The sequence below is a fragment of the Bombus bifarius genome, unplaced genomic scaffold, assembly GCF_011952205.1.
Source record: "Bombus bifarius isolate JDL3187 unplaced genomic scaffold, Bbif_JDL3187 scf7180000010252, whole genome shotgun sequence".
Lineage (NCBI taxonomy): Eukaryota > Metazoa > Arthropoda > Insecta > Hymenoptera > Apidae > Bombus > Bombus bifarius.
Window position 1 is genome coordinate 329716 of NW_022885576.1, and position 11001 is coordinate 340716.

The following is an 11001-nucleotide window of genomic DNA, read 5'->3' on the forward strand; positions in this document are numbered from 1 at the left end:
ACGATCAAACACTCTATCCGCATGCGACTGATATCGTTGTATTCCAACATAAATATATTCTGGAATGGTAAACACTTCTTTCGCACCTTCACGTGGCCTATCCTATTAGCATTATTACTTTGCTATCCAACATTTTTCTAAAATTTAATAATTTGATTACAGAAATAGTAGTAGAACTAAAGTGAAGGAAAGACATGTATGGTTACACGTACTACAAATGATATGAGAATTAATTTTTACTGATTTTTCAGGGTGAAAGGTATGGAGATATTTAGTAAAAATGAAACGAACATTTCCGGACACGCGAAAATCCACACATATTGAAAGATACATTCATGCAGAATGGTGCACAACCGCAATCTATCTAAACAGTGCAAGAGCACTTGTCCAACTGTTTTGGAAACAGGTGGGTTGGTCGAAGAGTCTCGGTCCTCAGATTTAAATCCTCTCGACTTTTATGTATGTGATTTTGCTGTAGACACTCGCGGTGTTTCTAAAAATGAAGCATTAGAGGAAACATTAATCCTCTCTACTCGCAAATTTCATACGGTGGTTTTCGATATACTGTTATGGATTTCCACGGATAAGCAAGTTTAATGTTCAATTTACCATTTTTTCTGCAAAATGTCACGCGGGATTGTCTACGCCTCTGAATGCCATAGTCTTTTTTTCTGCAACTTTTACGAGATAAGCTACCGCCCATGTGTTTTTCGGAATGAGAATCACTGTGCTCCCCGCTGCTTAAGTTGGTCTCTTTTCATTCGTGTAAAGAGGTTTACTCACGTGCAGGGGTATTTTTAATTGTCAATAACTAAAGAAACAAAGCCGAAAACGCAATTCTTTTATTCTGGATTTTCGTCTTATTTCGGCTTTAAGAATCACCTCTTGAATTTTCGGAAACCTATAGTCGAACACCCTGTATATCGTTTCCTCAATTGTTTACGAATACCTCGGAAATATTGAGGGCCGACTAGCGTTACATACATGTATAAAAGAAGATTGTTCAGAATCATGCCCCCAAGAAATATTGAAAAAGCATTAAAATCTATATGTGATAAGGATAATAATTACCAAAAACTAAACACATCATATCATTTCCTCCTTGAAACCATTCAATTTTTATCTGAAACATTTTTCATTAAAATCGTTAGTTATACAATAATCTAAGTAATTTCACTTATACGTGTCCCACATTGTATACATACTTGTACTTTCCTTTCCATTAAATTTGTATAAAGTCATCAATGCTTTATGGTTTATATTATATAAATAAATATTGAGATAATATGGATAAATGAACGTCGTTTTAGTGAGATCATATTTAAATAAAGTATAAAAAAGATTTCAGAATTGACAACATTTTCGTTGTGTTGTAGTAGAAAATATAAGTTAATAACAACATTTTTAGTTGATATATAACTGAATTTATCTCATACGAAAATTTAATCACTGTTTAGTTTAGAATTTAGGGCGCGTAATGATTCTTCGGTCAATTAGCCATCGTTTTACAAAACAGAGATTATATTTACGCGTATATACAAGACTTTACAAAGTATAATGAATATTGAGTTTAACGAATAATAAGTTTAACGAATAATGAGTTTAATGAACGCTATTAACAACGTTCTTGGGTTCAAGCGAATCCACGGTCAACGGGATAACTCTTTACTATGCGTAGAATAATTTTAGGCACAAAAATACGATTGCTGAGATGCTCGGTAAACTGCTCGATGTATCACTTTCCAAGGCGATCACACGAATGATAATCTGATGGAAATCTTTCTCGCTGTACGATTTCATTTGTTTGTTATATGCTCGTTGGAAGCATCGAGAACGTTCCAAACGCCGTTGCTAGGCAGTTTCTGTCTGGAGTTTGATTGTTAATACAACGTGTGTCCCATTATATCGACACCTCCAAAGTACAATTCTATGTGGCCAGGTCCGTTCTTGAGGCCGTATGCCTCTACAACCACCTTTCTAGGGAGAACTATACAACCGCTCCACACCTTCGTCAGGCACAACGTTTATTCCGAACAATTAAAATCAGATCGAATGACAACAATTGCTTAATTACAGCTATGATAAAATCTAAGTTAAAGCATTAGAGGACTTTTCCCAAAATTGCAAAGGGAAGGCTCCGGTTTTCCTTTCGTCTTCGACATATATATGTCGGAGATGAAAAGAACACCGGAGCCTTTGGAATTTTGGATAATCCCGCAACATTGTAACCTAGAGTCTACTATAGCTGTAATTAAACAATTGTAGTTATGCAATCCGATTGTAATTGTTCGAGAGTTGTGATAATGAGCTTGGGCTCGAGGCGACAGCCAGTCGCCGAACGTAGCCGTGGTCACGGGATGAACGCTTTGTCTAACAAAGGCATGGAACAATTCTATAGCTCTCCTTGAAAAGGAAATAGTTGTAACACTCGACAGTAAACATTCCAACGGTCTCTGTCCCGTAGCTCGCCACACGCAGACCCTATTCTTCGAGTAAGATGATTGCCAGATGTCGATGCGTCTCCGCAGTACATGTTCAGCTAGCTCGAGGACCCGTTATAAATCTTAAGATTTAGTCAACTAAAGTCCTTCAAACGGACAAACAGTCTTTGTCCCAACTACGGGAAAATAGGGGAGACCTATTTTTCAACGAGCGGCGTCTCCCACTTTCCCTCGAGGGCGGCTAGCATCTTTTTCTAACCACCGATATGGAGATTGACCAATTAGCAGCAACGCCAATTTCCCTTACTTTCTGAATGAAGGCTTTTCTCGACGAATCCGATGATCTCGTGTCCTTAGACACACCCCAATATAGTTTTCCTCTGCGGCATCATCAGGACGGGAAAGGCATTCTCGCTCGCGATCTCATTGATGAAAGGAGTAACCCTTTACGACCAATGAATATTACGCGTCCGACTTAGATTTTGTGAGTACGTTCATCTATCATCCCGTCGACCGCGGATTCGTTATTGAACCTAGGATCATTGTCATTAGTTTCTCGAGTACCTAACTACCACGGTTACTTGTCCGGTTCTATAATAATCGTATTTGCACTAGTCAATGTCTTCTCTATTGCATAACGACAACGTGTAACCCAAACGAAGATTCGTTTCACGCCCCTAACCCTAATTCTAATGTAAACCCGACATATATATTCTCGATTATTATGATGATGAATTATTTACGATAAATGAATTGTACAGATGTTGATTAAACAGAAGAACGATGGTTGTTTAACGTGAACTAATCACAATAACGTGCTATAATCTAGACAACTCAATAATTAATTCGCAACTCTCGTCACAACGGATCCAACTCTCTCTCTCTCTCACGCGGACCATACTCTCACGACAACGTTAGCAACACTCTCTCGGCAACGCCATTCACACTCTCTGACCTCGATTCACACTCTCTGGCTTCTCCAATGACACTGACTGTTCTAGCATCCCTTTGTCTTTTCTTAGGCCCACCACGCACATGTTCTGCAAACACTCGTGGCCAGGGTCACGTAAGCCTTTTCTACGAAACAATTCATTTGAAGGTCCGACGACACATTGATGGTGTCACGTAAAATTGATTCTTGGATTGTAAGAAAAAAGAAGGCTGAGTCATAACCCGACTATTAATTTTCTTTTATCGAAGTTTATTATTAATTTAGCACTTACAATAATGGAACAACACTGAGCCGGAGAAAGGGGTTGTGCAAGAACAGCGACTAAAACAAGAACTGCGCGAGCTGGGTAAAGTCTCGGCTTATATGCGTTTTGGTTTGAGAATGTTGAGGGGCTCGGTGTAGGTTATGATGTGGAAATGTGTCTGAAGGTCGGGAGTCGATGTCTTATCTTTGATGTGGACTAAGGTGCGTCACAGCCTTGGTGTAGACTATGATGATAAGGTAGTGATGTGCCCAAAGGAATTCGAGGCTCGGGGGTCGATATCCTATCTCTGATGTAAGTTGAGATGTGATTGATGTCACAATGGACCCGACGACGCCTCGGCTCTCGCGACATTGTTTATGGTTTACCCGATATCTCTTAGGCCTTTTTGTCCACGATACTACAGTAATATTAATTTTCCTTCCTTCCTTTTCTTACGAACTCTTGTCTCTTATAATTTCTGTTATACATATATTAATTTTTAAACTTATATAATATTCATGAATATAAGACCAGAATATAATTAGTGTAGAAAATTTTCAACTTATTGAAAATTAACATTATTACAATATTAACCTTAATTCCTCATCTAATTATTATAGGCAGAATCAGAATAAACCCGATATTGGAATGAACATAATTATAAGTTATAACTGTGACCGGTACACTGAAATAGAACTGATATAGAATTGAAATATAAGCGTAATAGATATAGAACCGATATAGAATCGATATAGAACTATTAGTTCAGAACCTATATTAGATCGGAACCGTTACTCCAATAGCAGTTATAACATTTTATGGGTTTTTATTGGTTCTTGACTGTTTTAGTCAAAACCGATATATAAAAATTTGAAACAGTTGTTTTTGGAAACATTTCAATCCCTAAGTCAGAGAGAAGAAACCAAATAGAAAGAAAAAAAGGACAGAAATGATAATTTTGCCTCGAACTTGTCTGTGTATAAGAGAAAAGTGCAGGAAAAGAAAAGGAAGGGGACAAGCATGAAAATTACTGTTTTGTCTCCGGACGACAAAATCAGTAGCCGCTCCATTACTTTCTAACTAGAAACTATGACGCACATCTGGTCGCGAACATGAAAGTTTCCAGAAAATTCGTATGATCACTCAGTCCAAACGAGGGGTACGAAAGAAAATGCACCCGGGGCCCCAACGGGAACGATTATGGGTCCCCCTCCCCCACCTCCCCCACAGCCGTGGTCGGCGTCACGCCGTTCCCGCCGTCCCGACGGGTCGGAAAGTAATAATAAACAAACTAAGAAAACGGATAGATTCGGTGGTCCAGAACCTCGAGATCCACTAGAGGATCTCAAGATTCTGTTCCTCCGCAAATTGGAGGAGTGTTAGCGAGAAATAATGCCGGAGTAGCGATCCCCCCGGCTACGGACGCTGGCGTCGCCGCAAGAACCATACAAGCACGATTGCGGTAGGCAAGAGACACCTCGCGATCGACCGTGGAGCGAGGCGAAAGAACAGAAAGCCCACGGCGCAACCTCTTCCAACGGTCTATGCGCCGACCGAGGACACAAGAACCAAGGGACGGGTGTAGTCGTCTGTTCCGTCGTCGACGTTGCGAACAGAGGCCTTAGCGCCCAGGATGGCGAACGACAGTGGCGGAACAAGGGCAGGGACTTTCACGTAAGTGGCCGCTCGACCTCCGATGCGCCCCCGCACGGGAAGGGAATCCACGGGAGGAGCGGGCAGCGGCGATGGATCCGGAGCTATCGGGGCAGGAAAGAGACGTAACGCTAGTGGGCGAGACCTGCGCGGCGAGAAAGTCCCGGGCCTTCCCCGACCCCCACGGTGTGCCACGGTATCGCTCACTGTGAGGGACGGCTCGGGCTTCACGTACAGGGATGCGATGTCCGTGATGAAGAGGGAAATCAAATTCTCCGAACTCGACATCACGCAGTTAAGACCGAGGAGGGCGATCACGGGGGCGCTGCTGTTCGAAATCTCAGGCCAGGACGCTGGGACCAAAGCATCGCGACTGGCCGAGCGAATGGCGGCAACGCTGAAGGACTTGCCCGCCAAGGTAACCGTGCCGCGAAGGACGGCCGAGCTAAGAGTGATCGGACTGGAGGACTCGGTCACCCCGGAGGAGGTGGCAGCCGCCGTTGCTGAGGCCGGGGGCTGCCACGCCGACGAGGTCAACGTGGGAGTCATACGCTCCGCTCCTCGGGGCCTCGGGTCGGTATGGCTACGCTGCTTGCTGACAGCGGTCAGGAAAATCGGCAGAGGAGGAGACGCCCGATCAAGAGGTAGGATTAACATAGGTTGGTCAGCGGCGAGGGTTTCTCGTCTCCCTGCGCGCCGACTCCAATGCTTCAAGTGCATGGAGTCAGGTCACGTGCATCGACGGCCGACCGGTCGGAGCGCTGTTACCGGTGCGAGGCGGAAGAACATCGCGTCAGGAACTGCTTGGCGCGAGTACCCATGTGTCCGGTGTGCGCCGACCTGGGACTGTCCGCGTCGCACCGTATGGGGCCACCGACATGCAAACCTGTTAAGGTATAATAAATTAATAACTTTATTAGCACACAACATCGATACATATATATTACACTCTGAAGACCTCGCTAACCTTCTTACACGCACGCTTGTTGTCAAACAGACTATTCGAGAATCTTCTAACATCTAACAACAGTCTTTTGTCTCAACCAAGACCTGGATGTCCTCTGGCGCTTACACACACACTCCCATGTACAGTGCAAATGTATCATCTACCTAACAAAACCGCCTGCCCGTAAGAAGAGGGCCGCACAGGAAACAAGGACCGTTTCAGGCGACGGGGAAGGAAACGATGCCGCCGTCAACTGACCCCACGAAGGCCAGAAGAGAGAACAGAGTAGTCGGACACAACGACTGCGAGGGGAACGGCCCGGAGAAGGCTATGGAGACGGAGCCTTCTCCGACGTGAGCGGAAGAAGAGGAGAAAGACAACTGCTCCTTCAGTGCAATCTTAACTGCTCCCGCCGGGTTCAGGACTTAATGTTCCAGAGCCTGACGGAGCGGAGGATCGGTCTGGCAGTGGTGGCCGAGCTGTACAGCATTCCCGACGGGTCACGAGGCACTGGGGATCTGATCGGCTCGGTCGCCATATTCTGGACCAGGATCGCGGGAAGCCCCTCCTGCTCGGTGATCGAGCGGGGACGGGACTTCGTGGCCGTGAAATGGGGCGACCTGGCCGTGGTGGCCGTCTATGTGTCGCCTAACATTAGCCGGGCAGAATACGCCTCCTTCCTGGACGGACTCGAGGCTTGCGCGAGGCGTTTGGGCGCCTGCCCGTCACTGGTCCTTGGGGGCTTCAACGCCCACTCAACGGCGTGGGGCTCCCGCAGGACCAACGGAAGGGGGCGCGACGTGCAGGACTGGGCGACCGCACTCGACCTCCGGCTTATGAACCGGGGGTCGTCTAGCACGTGCGTGGCGTGGCGGGGCGAGTCCTCACATGGGCAAACCTTGCCGCATCCCGCCGTGTTTCCGGTTAGGAGGTCTCCCCGGAGGAGACCCTCTCGGACCACCTCTACATCTGGATGGAGGTGGCGGTTGGCGGCGCGATGAGCGACCGTTCGTTGGGTGCGCTGTGGCCGAGCGGCGTGGTTACGCGGCGTTGGCCATGTCGTTGGACGTGATCAACGCCTTCAACAACATCCCCTGGAACAGGATATGCCGGGCCCTCGAATTTCATCGGGTACCTGCGTACCTGCGGGGTGTGGTCCGGGCGTTCCTCTGGGACCGGAGTATCGTCTACACCGTCCGGGGGGGAGGGGTGACCGGGAGGGCTGTTCACCGCGGGGTCACGTAGGGTTCGGTGTTGGGTTCGTTGCTGGGGACGACACGTTGGTGCTGGTCTGGGGCACGGCATGGGGTAGAACCGCCCACCTGACGGAGCTGTCGGTGGCCTGCGTGGTCGCCGAGATTAAGGGATTGGGACTGAAGGTGTCCCCTGAGAAGTCCGTGGCAATGTGGTTTTGCCGCAGGGCTGATCACGAGACGCCTCCAGCGGCGTACAAATATATGTAACTCTAGGGGTAAGACATCTATCGTCCAGTTCAGAAGATCTGTTTCTTTTCTTGTGCGCATAAATAACAGCATGAATAACATGGGCGAGGGACCGCCTTCATGCGTTCTTTAGTTGTTGATTTGCTTGCAGATTGTAGTATATGGCGTATCTGTGGTAATTTTGCACTTTTTGGCCGGCTTTTATGATGGGGCAACTTCTCTCACGTGGTACGTACATCGCGATGGAAATAATCGAATAACGGTTGCTTCAGTATAAAATACTTCAACTCTTTAAAAGTCAGTGTAGACTCCAACAATCATTGGGTATAAAAATTACATTGAAATTAAACTCACCCACCGCATAAATAGTTTTATACGCTAGAACTGTACACAATATGATCGATCATGCAATCCGTAAAACAACCTGTAGATATTCATGTTACCTCAAATTGCATGTTTGACAAGGCCATCGATGACTATAGACAGTTCCGAAGGCATTGTCCGTTGATGTCAAACAGCATACGTTACATAATATTTGATCCATGTAATTGTGGAGAAACGAATGTCATGATCAGTTTATTCATATACAGCTCGAGCAGTCTACAATTCGAACTCAGAATCATAATAACAGCCAAAGTATCAATATTTGGTGAACTTGTTGTCATTCAGAAAGAATATGGGTTACTTCCCCTTTTCGGATAATGCAAAGATGATACTACCTGTCAAAGCTAACCCTAATCCGGTCATTATCTTCGATGGCCTTGTTTGTAATGAATAAAACGTTATGAGAGAATACTTTACAATGGGAAAACACTGGAACATAGGATTGTTTTTACGTGTCTCAATCACGAGAGTACCTCACCATGCCTGCTCAATTCAAATCCAACCTTTTGATTTTGAAGTAAAACCACGTGAATCTATGGCACATATATTATAATTGTGTGGACACGAACATGACGTTCAAAAATTTTTCTAATCTTTGCTTTTAATGTTGGTGACAAAAATACAACTTTCTCATAATAGATACGGACAACTAAATATGTTGTGATCAATATCAACGAGAATTTAATAAATGCGTCGTAACAACGTCATTCGTTCAAAGTATTCTCTCGAGCTAACATCTCCATGCAGCAACACCCGACGAAGCATATTGTTGCCGACGTTGGCGACGGCGATGATGAGAAACAAGGAAAAAACGAAAAGTTCTTATATAAAAAATAGCCAAGGCTAACGATACCATACATAAATAAATATTTGGCGTCGGAAGTTGAAAAGATGGATACGGCATAGCGTTAAAATGCGACTTTTCAAGCGCTTGGTTGAGAATACATCCGGGACATCGTTACCCCCCACGTAACCGTTACTGATTGCGACATCGCCAATCAGAAACCATTAAAGGAAAGAACAAAGATATCAAAAGATTAACACCGAAAAAACGACCTCGTATAAGCTACGCTGACAACGCTGCTAACAACGACAATGGTGCAACGTCTACGAGTACTCGACAGGAACGTGGCAATCAAGCAACCATGTCATCGATATACAAGGATGTGGAACCGATTTCCTTCGAAACATTGATGTTCAATAATAATCTTAGTACGTTAGAGGTCTTATACGAGTGTTTACGGGGGAATCTTGATTCACTAGCGTGGAATTATTTATAGAATTTCTTTACTAATAGTACGAAATAGATCGACAGGGTGTACACATAGTACACTTCGTAAACGGTAATCTCATGATAGACAATATCATTGTACACAGTGAGAGGTACAAGGGTACTCAAAATATGTACGAATTAATATTTTAAAGAATACTCAACGATACTCTATACGTAGAAGCCGATAAACACGCGTACAAGAGTATTCTATTTGCCTCAACAACGCATAGACGCGGTTATTCCTAGACCAGTCCTATGATAGGTAACAAAGGACGCAATTAAAACTACATTATAGTACCGTTGTTTGCTAAAAAAGCAGGGCCATGAAATGTAATGACAACTTCCGGAAAATATGGCCGACTAGTCAAAACGGATCCAACCACTGCAGTACAACGGATAAATTAATTTCTATTTTCTTAAGCTGGTCTGTCTAAATATAGATGCTATGAGGTCTCTTATTATATCTCAATTGCTTTACTTCTTCCTCATTCTCATATTCGACGTATTCACAGGGCAGCGAGCCAAAAATCAGGTAATAGCGGTCAATATGTAAAAAGTGATCGTTAATAAATTTTTAAATACATACGTGAATAAGTAAAAAAAAATGTTTGATGCGTTAAAAATAAAAATTACCGAATAAAATAAAAGAGGCACCTCGATGTTTGTAAGAATGTGAATAATTCCATTGTAATTTGCTATTAACTTTGGCAGTAAAATGCCATTTAAAAAAATATTACATTGTAATTACATTTTAGATAAACATAATCCAAGATATTAGTTATTAAAAACAAAATTGAGTTACGTATGAGAACAGCAATCTGGTGTGCTTGCTCACTTCGGAGTTCTGGAAATGAGCAGGGACATGAAATCGTCTAGCAAAAATGCGAGACTTGCTTTCTCAGCGATCGTCTTCTCCTTATTATGACGGCGAATTCGAAGTCCTTTCATGATAACCAAACCGCTCTATGTTCTCACACAATTATACTCCTAACAACAACTCGTAGATGCCGAGAGACATTTGACTCTAGTAATAAGCGTATACGTTACACTGATGCCATTCTCAATAGCACGAATTCCAGGTTAAGTGGATAACCCTTCATTTTGTGCCTTAAAAATTAGTCACCTTTGCCCTGAGTTCTGCCCGAGCAGTCGAGCTATGCGGACGTGTGAATCAGTGCCTCCGTAAGTGCGACAAGTGGGGAAAGCAAAGTGACTCAAGACAAAGCCAATCGCTAAATAATGGAAAATATGCAACAAGAACCACTAATAAAAATATTAAACAAAGGAGAAACAGACCTGTAGATATAACAAACCCAAATCAATCAACAAACGAAGATCATGATTGCTCAGTTATAAAGGAAACAGAAATGGAAACTACACAAAAGAATGACGAGAAAAATAACATCAACAACGATCTATCATACCAAAATGAAAGCTGAAAGGTTATAACTCCCAGCAAAAAACGAAAAATAACATCAAATACAAATGCTAGGAGGGCTGTAGAAACAGAAAGGCAACAATGGCTTCAAGAAATTCCTCTCCAAAACTCTTTCAGCGCACTACCACAAGAGATGGAATCAGACCCAGCTGAAAAACCAAAAACACACATCGCTAAACCACCACCAATCCACATAGATGCCCAAATAATAGACCCCCTCATTGAACT